This window comes from Artibeus jamaicensis, unplaced genomic scaffold (genome assembly GCF_021234435.1).
Source record: "Artibeus jamaicensis isolate MK-2021 breed Jamaican fruit bat unplaced genomic scaffold, CSHL_Jam_final contig_518, whole genome shotgun sequence".
Lineage (NCBI taxonomy): Eukaryota > Metazoa > Chordata > Mammalia > Chiroptera > Phyllostomidae > Artibeus > Artibeus jamaicensis.
In genome coordinates, this window is record NW_026521870.1 from 238,778 (window position 1) to 255,092 (window position 16,315).

The 16,315-nt window shown below is 36.7% G+C and overlaps 1 protein-coding gene and 1 pseudogene across 2 annotated transcripts in view; one reads left to right on the forward strand and one right to left on the reverse strand.

Moving 5' to 3' along the window:
* Positions 1–16,315, reverse strand: part of LHFPL3 (LHFPL tetraspan subfamily member 3) — a 226,943-nt gene that overhangs the window by 161,997 nt on the left and 48,631 nt on the right. The window lies entirely within an intron of this gene.
* On the forward strand, positions 3,024–3,608 carry LOC119059607 (high mobility group protein B1-like; annotated as a pseudogene).

A 16,315-nucleotide genomic window follows, 5' to 3' on the forward strand; every position in this document is an offset into this window, starting at 1 on the left:
GTGGAATGGTCCTCGACTATAGAATGCTTTTAGTAGGATATATCTGGTCTAGCTGGGATTACTTATAGTAAATATACCTGGAATTTATAAACTTACGAGACATAAAGTAGAAAATGTCACATAAGCTATGGAACTCTCTAATATAAGATGGAGATTCCCCTTCCATGCAAGCAATGTCAACTGCACACATCACTTACACACCTCCTGTCTTAATCTTGGCCCAGAGCAGCAAGAAAGGAAACAGAGCACTGTGGTGGAAGTCCCAGACCACTCCCTGGTTTGCCTGTCTCTTGCAGTTTCTTCTATCCTTAAAATTGTAAATGCTCTTTGTAAAAATCAGGAGATATCACCTCATACCAGACAGAATGGCTACTAGCAAAAAAGACAAGATATAACAAGCAATGATGAAGATATGGAGAAAAGGGAACCCTGGTACACTGTTGGTACAGCTAATATGGAATATGTAGATTCCTCAAAAAATTAAAAATAGAACTACCATGTAACCCAACACTTCCATGTCTGTTTTTTGGTAAAAAAAAATAATGAAATCACTATCTTGCAGAGATATCTGCACCCCCATGTTTGTTGCAGCATTTATTCATGATAGCCAAGACATGGAAACAATCTAAGAGTCCATCAGGTGCTAATGGATAAAGAAGTTGTGGTATACACATACAATGGAATATTATTCAGACAGAAAAAGAAGGAAACCCTGCCTTTCATGACAACATGAATAAACCTGAGGGCATAATGTTAAGTAAAATAAGTCAGACAGAGGGGAGGGGAGTAGATGGAGGTGGAAGAGGAGATAAGGGGGATAAATGATAATGGAAAAATAAATAAATAAATAAATAAATAAATAAATAAATAAAGTCAGTGGCAGAACTAAACAAAACAAAACAAGACAAATACTGCATAATCTCACATGCGAAATTCCAAAAAGTGAACTCATAAACAGAGAGTAAAATGGTAGTTGCCAGGGGCTGGGGGGTGAGAAAAATGGAGAGAGCTTGGCTAAAGGGTACAAACTTCCAGTTATAAGATGAATAGGTTCTGGTATCTAACATATAGTATGGTGACTACAGTTAATAACATTTTATTATATATTTGGAATTTGCTAAGAGAATTGATCTTAAATGTTCTCACCACACACACACACACACACACACACACACACACACACACACACACAAAGTTAATTATGTGATGTGATGGTTGAATTAACTAAATTTATTGTGGTAATCAGTTCTCAATATGAAGACCAAAGTCTTCCTAACTCGTGACCAAAGAAATATGAATTATTAAGCACAGTTTCCAGAAAGATTAAACTATGCAGGTACCCTGGAATGTCCCCTAAATTATAAATTCCCTGAAAGCAGTGTGTGTGTGCCATCTGTTTTTTTTTTTTAATCCCACTGGTTTGATCACAGGAAGAGCTTCTCTCTATTGCACTTGCCAATCAGCCACCAGGGACATGAGACAACCACTGTGCAGCAGCAGTGACATCCACATTTTCTCTCTGAACACCTACCCATGTTTTTCTCTTAGTTCAGTAGAAAGATCATGGGCTCTGGAGTCAGACAACCTGGGTTTGCATTCTATTACCCAACTATGAGCATGTTATTCACCCTTTGACTTTAATTCATGTATCAGTTAAAATGGGGATAGTTATAACATCTTAGGGTGATTTTGAGGAATCAATCACAGAAAATATGTTAATTTCCTGGAACATAGTAGGTAGCCAATTGTCTTAGTCTGTTCAGGCTGCTATAACAGAATACCATAAACTGAGTGACTTATAAATGGCAGAAATTTATTTCTTACAGTTTTGGAGGCCAGGAAGTCCAAGATCAAAGCACTAGCATATTCAGTATCCGGTAAGATTCTAATTCCTGGTTCATAGATGTGTTCTCATGATGGAAGAGGTGAAAGAGCAATCTGGGGACTCTTTTGTAAAAAGTGCTTATCCCATTCATGAGGGCTCTGCCCTCATGACCTAATCACTCCCCAAAGGCCTCACCTTCTAACTATCACATTGGAGATTAGGTTTCTTTTGTCTTTTTTGATTCTTGTTTATTCTATTATATTTGTCCCAATTTTTCCTCCTTTGTCCTCCTCTGCCTAGCCCCATCCCCCTGTCCCACAGTTCATCCACACCTCATTGTCCACATCCTTAGGTCATTCATACATAATTAGGCTTCAACATATGAATTTGATGAAAGACACAAGACACAAATATTCAGTCTGTATATAGTGGCTATGCATATTGGTTACCTCTTTGATCCTTTCTTGGACAAACACTACTAATGATGGTTCTGAAAACGTTCTCGTAACGTGTCCAACTTGACCTGCAACCCATAGGTAAAATCCTCCTTCTGTCTTCTGCCTGCAAGGATGATTTGCTTGTCCAAGTCTATGATCTTTAGATTCATGGTCTTCTCCAGACAAATAGGGATATATCTGCCACGTAATTATATCTCTATTCATTTGGGTCCCAGTTCACTAGGAAGCTCTCAATTGGCAAGGATCTAGGTGGAGAGTGGCTCAGTAATAAACAGAAAGCTTTAAATTTGTGACTACAACTTGACAGCATACTTGTGAAAAGCTATGAATCCTCATCTAAAGGACAACAAAAGAAACACTCCCAGACAGATACATGAAGAAGTGAGCTACTCTTAGAATTGTAGCTGTTACTTTACTTATTTAACTCAGGGAAACTTGCTAACCTCTTTAAGTTTCCATTTCTTATTTTATAAAACAGGAATGATGAGTCCAACATCTCAACACTCTGAGGATTAAAGAGAATTATGGAAAGTAAATGCCACTGGTCTACGGTCTAAGATATAACAAGCATTCCATTAATACATGCTGAATCCAAACCTTCTCAAACTTAACTATGCTTTAAAAGTTCTGTTTTTGACTGCAGTGCACTGAGCTCCATAGAGATAGTGCTGGGGCAAGTTTAAGCCAGATGGGCACTGGGTGACTCTGTGGTGGCTGAGGAAAAGTAATTAAACATTGGCAAAGGAGATTCTAAGAAGTCTAGAGGCAAAATGTCATCATATGCTGTCTTTGTGCAAACTTGCTGGGAGGAGTACAGAGAGCTTTGGTAAACTTCTCAGAGTTTTCTAAGCAATGCTCAGAGATGTGGAAGACCATGTGTCCTAAAGAGAAAAGAAAATTTGAAGACATGGCAAAGGTGTACAAGGCCTGTTATGAAAGAGAAATGAAAACTTATAAATCCTCCTAAAGGGGAAACAAAAAAAGTTCAAGGATCCCAATGTGCCCAAGTGGCCTCCTTAAACTTTTTTCTTATTTTGTTCTGAGTATCACCCAAAAATCAAAGGAGAGAATCCCAGCCTATCCACTTGCGATGTTGCAAAGAAGCTGGGGAAGATATCCTGCTGCAAATGACAAGCAGCCTTATGAAAAGAAGGCTGCTAAGCTAAAGGAGAAATACAAAAAGGATATTGCCACATACTGAGCTAAAGGAAAGCCTGATGCTGCAAAAAGAGGGAGTCATCAAGGCTGAAAAAAGCAAGAAAAAGAAGGAAGAGGAGAAAGATGAATAAGATGAAGATGAAAAACAAGATGATGATGATAAATAAGTTGGTTCTATCACACTATTTTTCTTGTCTATAAAGCATTTAACCCCCTGTATACAACTCACTCCTTTTAAAGAAAAAGATTGACATGTAAGGTTGTGGGAGATTTGTTTTTAAACTGTACAGTGTCTTTTTTTGTATAGTTAACACACTACCAAATGTGTCTTTAGATTATCCTGCCCTGGTGGTATTTTCAATAGTGACTAACCTTGCCTGGTACAGTATGGGTGCTATAAATTGGCATGGAAGTTTAAAGCAGGTTCTTGTTTGTGCACAGCAAAAATTAGTTGTATATGGGGATGGTAGTTTTTTCATCTTCAGTTGTCTCTAATGCAGCTTGCACAAAATAATTGTTGTTCTGTTATCTGAATACCAGTCTGTAACTGGAAAAAAAACACATCACAGCTGTTTTGTTGACATTCTGAATGCTTCTAAGTAAGTACAATTTTTATTAGTAAATAAGTAAATAAAAGTTCTGCTTTTTCCCAGAGTTGTAAAAACAAAATTTATAACTAAAAAGTTGCCAGAAAAATAATGATTGAGAGTAAATATAGTGTAGTGGTTAAAATCATAGTCTTTTGATTTAAAGCATTAATTTGAATCCTAAATCCTCTGTTACTGTGTGGCTTCAGACAACTTATCTTCTCTTTGCCAAGTTTACAAAATGAGGATAATCATAAAAGAGAATTTTATGTAAAGCATTTAGGAGAACATCAGGCATGTAATAATTTCCTAGTAAATGTCAGCTATCATTATTTGAGAACGTCTGGATTTTATTTTCACTTTGCTGGTTATCTGATAAATTAAGTAGTAAATGTACTAATAAAGTCAGCAATGAAAATCATTTTATTTTCAGTCAATTCTACACTATTAATAAGTAAAGGTACAAGGATAAGAAATAACAGTTTATACACCATAAAATATTAATTAGAAGAAAATATAATACCCAAAATGTCATTTTTTACTTTATTCTATAATTCTGTAGTACTGAAATTGTTTTGCTAAGGTCAAAATCTAATCATTGGAAAAACAGGCTAGTAAATCTCATAATTTTACCTTAAGTAAAAAATAACTCTGAAATAGAATTAATGCTATTGAAAAGCTACCTATCTGAATTTATTAAAAACAAATAAATCATACGCACTTTTTAAAAATCCAAGAAACTAAAGTAAATGTGACAATGTATTTAGTAGGTTTTATGGACATGATTAGTTCATTGCCAGATATCAGCAACAGACCAGGGTGAAACGATACATTTGAGAACAACCTAATTTTCACCTCCTTTACATAGGTAATTCCACAAAAGTTTATTTGTTTATTTTTCTTTAAACTATCTGAATGATAAGCTATGAATTCAAGTCATCTACACTTGCTATTAGGCAGCACAGGATGAAAAATAGGTAGTTCGTTACTTGCAAGAAAAGTACCACCTACTAACTGGAGTTTTTTAGGTCAGAAACATAGATCTCAGCTACTCTGTTGCCTAAAAAGGCTCTTCTCTGACATAGGCAGAGGCAGGAAACCAAGGAGACAGAATACTAGTCTGAACTAGTGCAGTTTATCTTATACTTTTATGGCTCAGTTCTGATTCATTTTATGACTGGAGAGTTGACTACTGTGATTGACCTATATTCAAACTGTCCATCTCTAATGAACCACATAAGCATTTTTTTAAAAAAACCTCTCATTTGGCTAAGAGTCTAACTCTAAAGATGTTGAATTAAATGTAATTATATTTTAAAAATTAAAAAAAAGTTTACTTTAAAATATTTAAACAATGGCTATTTCACCAATACCTAATACAGAAAGTAGGCAAACCAAAAAATAATTAACTATCTAAATGATCTCATTAAAATAACTGTTTAAAGATTTAGTTTATTCACCGACATACAAGGTACCATTCTTTTGAACAGTGTGGTAGAATTCTATTATTTCTCCAGAGTAAGGTCAGCAAACTTTTTCTTTAAAGGACTAGATATACACTTTAGGTTTATAAGCCAGGTGATTCTCAACTCCTCAAAGTATGCTGTTGTAGCACAAAAAAGTCCATAGACAACATGTAAACAAATGAACATGGCTGTGTTCTAATAAAACTTTATTTATAGACTCTCAAAATAGAATTTTATGTAATTTTCACATATCATAAAATACTTCTTTTTATTTTTTCAACCATTTAAATATATAAAAATAATTCTTAGATCATGAGCTATACAAAATGAGGTGGTGGAACAGGTTTGACCTGGTAGCTATAGTTTTCTCACCTCTGCTCTAGCCAAAGGTCAGGAACGCCATCTCCATCACAGGCTTTCTGTCCCATAAAGAGAGAGTAAAAACACATGTGCTCACTGAGGACATGCTTTGGTCCCAAGTGTCACCAAAACCATGACTCATTCTAGCAGGATCCTGAAGGTTCACTTTTCAGTCTTTTCTCTCCACTTTTTCTTCTCCGAAGCAAACTGTAAACACACTTTAAAAAATGGTATTAAAACTCAGAGAATTAGAATTCCAGCCAAGATGGAGGTGTAGGTAGAAACCCTTCGCTTCCTCACACAACCAAAAGGAGCATAACGATCAATCTAAAATCAATAAAAAAAACAGAAACACCAGAAAATCAAACTGCATGGAACTCTGACAAATAAGGAATTAAACAAAAAATCAACCAGAACAACCAGACCAGTGAGCTAAGACAAAGAAATATGGCCCAAATGAAGGAACACAGCAAAAGCTCAGAACTAAGAGATGAGGACATTGCCAATCTATCTGATGGAGAATTTAAAGCTCCGGTAATCAAAATGCTCACAGAACTGATCGAGCTTGGTGGGAAAATGAAAGAACATATGAAAGATACCCAAAATGAAATAAAGCAAAATATTCAGTGAACCAACAATGACAAGAAGGAAACCAGCATTCAAAGAAATGATTTGGAACAAAAGGAAGAAATAAACATCCAATTCGATCAGAATGAAGAACCAAGAATCAAAAAAAATAAATAAAGAGAGGCTGAGGATTCTCTGGGACAACCTAAAACATTCCAATATACCAATTATAGGAGTGCCAGAAGGAGAGGAACAACATCAAGAAATTGAAAAATTATTTGAACAAATAATGAAGGAAAACTTCCCCAATTTGGTGAAGTAAATAGATTTCCAGGAAGTCCAGGAAGCCCAGAGAATCCCAAAGAAGGTGGACCCAAACAGGAACACACCAAGGCACATCATCAAGTTACCCAAGATTAAAGACAAAGAGAAAATCCTAAAAGCAGCAAAAGAGAAGGAGACAGTTACCTACAAAGGAGTTCCCATAAGGCTATCAGCTGATTTCTCAAAAGAAACCTTACAGGCAAGAAGGGGCTGGAAAGAGGTATTTGAAGTCCTGAAAAGGCAAGAACCTACATCCAAGATTACTCTATCCAGCAAAGCTTTCATGTAGAATGGAAGGGCAGATAAAGTACTTCCTAGATAAGGTCAAGTTAAAGGAGTTCATAATCACCAAGCCCTTACTATATGGGATGTTAAGAGGGCTTATCTAAGAAAAAAGAAGATGAACAATAAAATGACAACAAACTCATAACTTTCAAAAAATGAACCTAAAAGAAACAAAAACAAAAACTAAGCAAACAACTAGAACAGGAACAAAATCAGAGAAACAAACATCACACAGAGGGAGTTCAGTGGGGAGGGGGAAGGGAGGAATAGCAGGGAATAAGAAGCATAATTAGTAGGCATAAAATATACGGGGAAAGATAAAAATGGTATAGGAAACAGAGGACTCAAAGAACAACCCATGGATATGAACTAAGGGGGAAGATTCTGGAGGGTTGAGGGGCAGGGTGGAGCAGGGATAAAGGGGGAAAATTGGGAAAACTGTAATAGCATAATCAATAAAAATACTTAAACATAAAAATAAATAAAACTCGTAGAATTTAAACATATCCAAAAACCTAGGGGGGGAGTGGAACGGAAAGGAGGTGGGGAGAGTTGGGTGGATGGGCTGGGATGGGAGTAAAAGACAGAAAACTGTACTTGTACAATAATTAAGAAAAAAAAGAGATCAGTTTCTTCAGGAAAAAAAAACATATCCAAAGATCGAAATAATGCATTCAATAAGAAGAAGTGAGTAGTTCCATCAACAATTGTATCTTTTTCTTAATCAGTCATGAAACACAGGGGTTCCCAACCCCCAGTCTGTGGCCTATTAGGAAAGTGGCTACACAGCAGGAAGTGAGCAGCAGGCAAAGGAATGAAGCTTCATCTATTTTTACAACTGCTCCGTTAGCTCTCATTACAGCTTGAGCTCCGTCTCCTGTCAGATCTCCTTTGGCATTAGATTCTCATAGCATGAACCCCTCCCGTGAATTGTGCAGGTGGGAGATCTAGGTTGCACCCTCCTTATGAGAATATAATGCCTGATGATCTGAGGTGAAGCTAAGGCGGGGATGCTAGCACTGGGGAGCAGCTGCAAATACAAATTATCATTAGCAGAGAGGTTTGACTGCCCAAGACCATAATAAATCAGTTGCTTGTAGACTCATATCAAAACCCTATTACTGAGTAGCAAGTGACAATTAAGCTGCATCTGGTGGCAGGCTATAAAGCCATACCTTCTACCCGAGTCTGTGGAAAAACTGTCTTCCATGAAACTGATCCCTGGTGCCAAAAATGTTGGGGACTGCTGATGTAACAGAATTTTACAAAGTGCCTACTCTGCATAGTGCCTGAAGAGTGGTGGGGATGCAGGAATGAGTAAGACATGGCCCTTGCCCTGAAGGATTCCACGGTCTAGCACAGGAGACAGAAAAGTGAACTTGGGATACCATCACACTGCTGTGCTAGGATGGGTGCAGACAACCTCATCCTGTTTCAGGACTACCCAGGTCAAACACCCAACCCTCACTTGTGTGGCAAAGGTTTCTCCAGGATGAGATATTTAAGTATCCAAGAAAAAGCCCTGGCTGGTACACCAGCTCAGTGGATTGAGCATGGGCTGTGAACCAAAGCATTGCTGGTTCGATTCCCAGTGAGGGCACATGACTGGGTTGCAAGCCTGCTCCCCAGTGGGGGCCACCTAAGAGGCAACCTCACATTGATACTTCTCTCCCTCTCTTTCTCCCCCCTTCCCTTCTCTCTAAAAATAATTAAATAAAACCTTTAAGTCTCCAACAAAGAGTAAACTGAAGAGCATAAGCAAAATCTATTGGCAAAAGCTGTTGGCTAAATAAGCCAGACACAATTTCCTAATTAAAGCTTTTATATAAATTTGCTTTAATTAGGTTGTGGTGTTTCCTCACCTCCTTGGAATTTGGATCTGTTAGTAGATTAACTGAGGAGACTATTAAGTAATAACAAAGATGACCTTTTATGTTTTATTTGCTCAGAGAGCTCATGGGATTAAATATTCAGCTAACCTAAGTATTCATCCTTGAAAGCCTTTTTTGAAATCTTTTTTAGTTTATCCTGTTATCTCTGATTATACACACTTGACATCATGCTAAATAATTCCTTTTTCTTCTTGGTGTTTTACACTTTTTAAATATTTGTAGACCATTATTATCACTCCCCTGAGTAATTTCAAAGCAGAGGTAGACATTCTTTGCTACTTTAATCTTTCCTGGTTAATTAATTTCATTGTTCCCTTAATAATTTGTATTATTTGTTTTCTCTTCACTGGATTCTTTCTTTAATTTTCTGAATCTTTCTCTTAATGAAAGATCCACAGTGAGCCACTCAAATAAGAATAGGAAAAAACAGAATGTGTAAGTTTATTTATGGCTGTTTTTAGTATAAATCTAGTTTGTTTTGACTTCTGATTTCTAAATATTCTCTTTCCCAAATTTAATTTCTGAGAAGTTGCTTATACCAGATATCTTCTTGTTCCTTAAATAAAATGTATTTAAGTTTGAAATGTCTGGTATTGTTCTTCAAATTCTAACTCATCCAAAAGAATATGCTCACTTGTTTTTCTTCTCCATTGGTCTTTGCCCTTTTCTATTTGATAAATAAAAATTATTTTCTGGTCTTGTAAACACTGCTGAAATTTATTTGGCTGTTTTTATTTAATGAAGTGTTAGATTAAATATTATGCTAAACACATTTAAAAAATTCCATCCTACAGCTTTTTTTTTAATATTAAATTTTATTTAGTTACTTTTCAAGTACATTTTTTTTTATCTATTTCTCCCATCCCACCCCACCCCCCCGCCCGGTCTCCCCCCTCCCTCCCATTCCCCCCCCCCAGTCCTCATCTCTGTGTCTTTCATACTTGTTCCTCAAAATCCCTCCCCCTTTTTCCCCTTAAGTTCCCCTTCCCTCTCCCCTCTGGTCGCTGCCCACTTGTTCTCTATTTCAGCATCTTTGTTTTTATTCTGTTTGCTTGTTTGTTTTATTCTTTAGCTTCCTGTCAAAGGTGAGATCATATGGTATTTGTCCTTCAATGCCTGGCCTATTTCACTCAGCATAATGCTTTCCAGTACAGCTTTTGAAAAATGCACAAAAATACTTTCTCTCAGATTTTCTTTTCCTCCAACAATCTCAAGGGTCCTCATAACTAATTTGGCATAAATGCTAGAAATGGACCTAAAATAGCCATGTCCTATTGTGGTTAGAGTTTGCAGCTGAAGATCTTGATTTTTTCCACACCTAATTCATTAGTTGTCCTACATCAGAGCAATAGATAGGGAGTGAGAGTTCTTGCCACTGACGGGGGGAAAAATTGAAATGACCCACCAGGGCCAGCCCCAGACTAGAACTGGCCCTAGGCCTCCTCTCCAACAACCAAGGAAGTTATAGCAGTTGTTACTGCTATAGGACTCCAGTACAGTTGTAAATATAAAATTAATAGTTCTAAATTACTTGCAACAATGTAATAAGGCAGAGTTAGAGTTCAGTAAACCTTTATAGATGGTAGCTGTCCTCACCAATGGGGAGAAATTACAAAAATAATTCTAAATGATTATAATGCAAGAATTGACAGTTCTTAGGAAAGTTTTAGAGAAAAAGGAGATTGAATATTTTGAAAAAAATTTTGAAATGTCCATGGTTTTTACAGAAATTATGGAGACTAGGCCAGTTTATACAGTAATAAAAGATATTTGAGTTTGTTAGTGTAGCTGAGTAAAAAGAAAATTGTTTTGGGGGTTAAATATCTAGATTTCTTCATTCACCACTTACAAAATCTAATACAAATCAGATGACAGGTAATAGAAAACTAGAATTTCTAGGTAAATTACTCATAAACTAAAGAACCTCAGTATGGTCTATGTAGAATATTTTATTTTCTTTAACAAAATGTCAACCAGATAAATTATCATTATGAATAACCTTAAAAATATGACCCTGGGTAGCTGAAAGAATTGACCTACCAGACAGAGTTAATTATATTCTACCATTAATCAAAATCTGCCAGATTCAACTTTCATTGCAATATAATTTATGTCAAACTGTTGCTAACAATAATTAATTGGCAGATTCAGGCATTTCTCGTGTCCATGATCACAGCTGACAATCCATGTCATCTTCGAACTTCAGTAAGTAATCCTGGAGTTGACCCTGGATGACTGCTCAAAAATATTAACCCATGAAAATACATGGTAGGTCTAGTTACAATTCTCTCATAGAATCTTCGTATAGCCTTCACTACCCTTGGGAATCTTGGGTAGCTACTCCGAGGTAACAGTTGCCTTAAGAACAGAAGAACATAATGGAATTCTCAGACAATTTACTCTGATCTCACTCAGTTATAAAGTAGATGTGATCATCAGAGCAATAATAAGTGATAAATAAAAATCTGAAATTGCCCAGCAAATTTAAAATTGCACAAAACACCAACACTGTCTATTTTTGAATAGTTTAGTACCTAGATGTTTACTCCAGCACCCTTGAGCTGCACCAGAGCTTTGCCCACCAGAGAACCCCAATGTTCTCACTTTCTGAGATATCAAGGCCCACTCACAAAAACTCTCTACCCTCAGAAAATCCCAGAGCAAATGACATCTCCCCCTAGTTTTTGCCTCCTTTGAGCAGCATACAGAAACTCCTGGACACCAGGGCTTTCTTTCCAGCTGAGACTATACTCCCAGGCATTAGAAAGGGACTTGACTATTTTTAAGCACCTATTATGTCAGACCCTGTGTATATCAAACAAATAAAACTGAATCCAGGCTCTCAAGATGTGAAGGCCAGCAAGGGAGAAAACCAGACAAACAAATAGGCGTGACAGGACTATATAGCTTCTATGAAGAGTAGATTCTCTATTCTTGGTGTTACAACTACGAGTATTTCTTAAGATGAGAATGCCATGTGGTATAAAATTATAGCCTACGATTTTTACTTTAAGAAAATGTACATAATTTTTTGAAAGTTCACTTGGTGTTAATTACTTTATTTTTTAAATTATTTTATTGTTGTTCAAGTACAGTTGTCTATATTTTCTCTACCCTCCCCCACCATCCATGTGTCCTTTATAGTAATTCCTGAAAACCCTCCTCCCCTCTGGCTGTTGTTAGATTGTTCCTTTTTTCTTTAAATTAAATGTGTCCCAAGGTCTATTAGAATGTTCTTTATGCTCTAATATATATCTTCACATTTGATTTTATTTATAGTCTTCTCTGAGTTCCAGGTTTAATTGTGACTCCTTGGGTACATTAATCTTTTGTTTTTAACCCAATGAAGCAAAACACAACAATGAAAACAGAAGAAAATCTCTGTACATTTTTCAACTTTCCCCCCTTAATTTTTCATTATTGCTTTTGTACAATATTTCATGGTATAAACACAGGGATCTAATGAAGAGTATGTGTTGGAGCAAAGAGGATGCCTCTGATTTCCATAAATTGAGCTTCAATGAACCATTAATATTATAGTACTATTATTCCTCCCTTTAAGGAAGTGGGGGTTATAGCACCACAACTCTATCCTTGCCAACTGTGCCCTCTGCTTTCACTCAGTTGGTCAGCCTCTTAAACCAGCCTTCTCCTGTATCTTACCCTAACCACTACTCTGGAGATTTTCATTTATATCTATTATTTCTCTTGTGTCAATGTTATTTTGTTCCATCTTCATTACCATGCATTTGATATAATTCATGTCCATCTGTACCAGTGGGTCTTTGGAAGCCATTCTGTACAATGTGACCCTAACTTAAGGTGGACAACTGAAAAAAAACTGGGCCAATTCTTTTTCCTGGAATCTGGAATAGGTCTAGGTGAGAATTGGACCCTCTTAGTGTGGATGAACCTATAGATTTATGAACACATAAATTCAAAGGCAATGGAGTGGCCATGTTTTCCACCATGTGGACCCAAGGGCAGAGAAGGTGCTCCACAGAGAGAAGAATGAAGAACAGGAGCATAGGTGATTTTTTAATGCACCCTTCCTTCAGGTCCACCTGCCTTCTGTTCTTGAGGCCAGCAGGACAACCCTGAAGTTTTATTTTGGTGTTTAGGCCTACTTGCCTATTTCTATCACTTTTGGTCAGTAAGAACCTTTATTAATAAATACAAATTTATTAAAAAGCTCTCATTTTCTAGGGTGTTATAAAATCTAAAGCTATCTGAACACCATAAACATTAGGGAATAATGAATGTCATTATGAGTTAATCCAGTATATAAAATCATGTTCTGCCCTAGGAAAGTTCTCATGAAGTGTGTTTGGGACAGAGCAGAAATTGAGACAGAAAAATTGCAGAAGACAATATCTCAGTGGCAGGCAATTTATTTCTTCCACTGGTTGAACAATTACTCCCACTTTTTGTGACTACTGCATTTCCTTCTAATAACTAAGTAGACAAGACCGTGGAGAATGGCTCTGGGGTAAGGAATGGAAGAGAAAGTCTGAGTAGGTGAAAAGAAACTAGCTGCCAGTTTCAGAAAAAAAATTATTGCCTCTAATGATACAAGTGACAGTAAATGGCAGGCTGGCTGGAGCCACAGGTAAGTTACTGCATGTCCTCAACAGAATGTGGAAAGCATGTGAGCAGACAGAAGAATCCAGCTATCACAATGACAGCTAAGCTGCTCTGAAATGACCAACCACAGGTTAACTTTCAAAACTATGGACACACAATTTAGAAAAAAACAAATTTAATTACAAAATCTCCATTTGTTAATCACATTAAAATGAGCCTTGTTATTAAGTAAACTATTCAGTACTTAATAAAATAACTAAGCTTCTTGTACATCAGATTAGAATCCCTTCTCCCTCAGTGTCTTCCAGGCAGTGAGGTATACAGGTATACAGGGGATGTTGGGTAATTGTGATATATTAAAATTAGCTTTCCAAGCAAGAACCAGTCACAGCTTGTAACAGGGTTGAATCCTCAGAAAATGATGGCTAGTAATTATAACTAATTAATCTCAACTGCATTACTAATGCTAATTAGAATATTTAAAGAGGGTATATAAAATCAATAATGAGTGTATATATTAAGATTTTCATCCATAATTTTGTTACCAAGTTAATTCTCCTTCTAATAATATAGGATAGTAAACTAAAACTAGCCTAAAACAAACATAACATGCTGGCAAAAGATTCATTTTCCTTTTTTTTAGAAATTACTATTTATTTATTTCTGATAAGTAAGCTGTATTTTCACTATATACATTTTTTCTTCTAAGAGTTTTATAGTTTAGTTCTAACCTTTAAGTCTTTGATCTACAATGAGTTAATTTTTGTATATGGTGTGATGTAGGAGGCCAAATTTCATTCTTCTGCAGGAGGCTCAGTTAGCTTAAAGGTCAGCTACTGATTGAACAAAGATTTTCCTAATTGCCTTGAACCCACAGTTACCCTGCCTTTGCCGAGGGGCTCTATGTGTGCTGTGGACCACACTGGCAATGCTCTGAAAGTTTGTAAGTCTGCCTTAGTGCCTTCACTTCCTGTTTGTACAGAGCTGCTACATCAACCATCATTAAGTAATGTGGACATTCACTGGTCTTTACTGACATGATAACAGCCTTGCATTTGTCTGTGGCCTTCTAAAGTCCCAGGACTATGTATGGCAGAGCTCTCCCATGGACATCTTCCCTCACAAGTATCTTTTAAGTTTTTGTGCAGGGTCTTCTTTGCCCCAATTGGCATTGCAGCCTCAAACATGTGTGGTATTAAATAATTGCCAATAATTATTTTTTACCCATTCCTCAGGGACAGTTTTCTGCAGAGTGAGCCCTGAATCAGAACAAATAATAATGCCCTGTGAACAGAGCTTCTCCATGAAACTGTAATACAGGTCAAAGAATGGCAATGCTCTGGAGATGGGACTTTTTGAAGCTTTCCTAACCTGTCATCCCCACTCCAGTGGCTGCTAGGCTGCTGGTTTGCACAACTACCCTGGTTGTCAGAGTGCCACCATTCAAGGCTACTAAAGAGCTGGGGTGGGTGAGTATAAGACAAATAAAAAATGCCACAAAGCTCATTGTTCTTATTTAGATTCAGCTGTTTTTCTTGAATAGCTGCTTCTCATATTTTTGCAAGCCTTTGTTTTATTTTCAGAGCTCAAAAAGTTGGTTTTGATAACTTTTGCTAGTGTTCTTATTGCTTTTATGGAGGTTCAGTTTTTGTAGGTCAATACCAGAAATGCTTCCTTCTTTAAAAAAATTTTAAAGTACATATTTTAAAACTTCTATACTAAAAACATTAAAAAACAGAATGTGACAGTTGATGCATTAGTCTTCAGTTTAGAACCACTTATATAGTTCACGGCATTAGAACATAGTTTAAATGCAGTTACCTTAGCTCACTCTAGCATTAAAGTAAAACTCTATTTCTTGAGAGAATGAATGAGAGAATTGGTTCATGAGTGGGTGAGTGAATGAGTGAGTGAACACATGCATAAATGATGAAATCCATCCTCCCAGGGAGCTCAAGTGTCGCCAGGAGAGAGAGGCTGGCTGCCTACCAAGATGCTTTCTAAAGAGATAATCATTATCGTGGTGATTTTACCCTGGTGCCAAGTCTAGCCTTCAGCTTTGCAGACTCAGCTTAAAGATAGCCTGTCAGCACATGAGTGGGGCCATATCTCTCGGACAGCTTCTCATGAACCCAGCTCATAGAGACCAGCACGCAAACTTATTAATTTATAATAAGAACTATATTGTGATCCCTGAGAACCACAATAATTAAATCAGCAGATCTAGTGCATTTTCTGCCTAGTACCCTGCAGGTAGACCCACTTGGGCAGACAAATCCTTTCAAGAAATTCACCAGGTAAACATTAAAAAAAGATAATTAGAACAGTTATAAAATTCATATGTTTAATGACTGGGCTACTGAAGCTTCAGAATCTATTAAATGGTTAATTTCTGCCTTATTCTTGTTGCTTTAGGAATAATGTGAAGATAGTAATAAAGTATATAAGAATTCACATGACTTCACTCAAAAAAGACAAACAACCCAATTAAAAAATGGGCAAAAGACTTTTCTAACAGACACTTCTTCAAGGAGGTCAAACAAAAGGCTTAGAGACATAAGAAAGGATGCTCAGCATCACTAACCATCAGAGAGATGCAAATTAAAACCATAATGAGATACCACTTTACACCAGTCAGAATGGCTATCATAAACAAATCAATAAACAACAAGTGTTTGAGAGGAGGTGGAGAAAAGGGAATCCTAGAAATCTGTTGGCGGGAATGCAGACTGGTGCAGCCACTGTGGAACACAGTATGGAATTTCCTCAGAAAACTAAAAATGGAACTGCCTTTTGACCAGGTGAATCC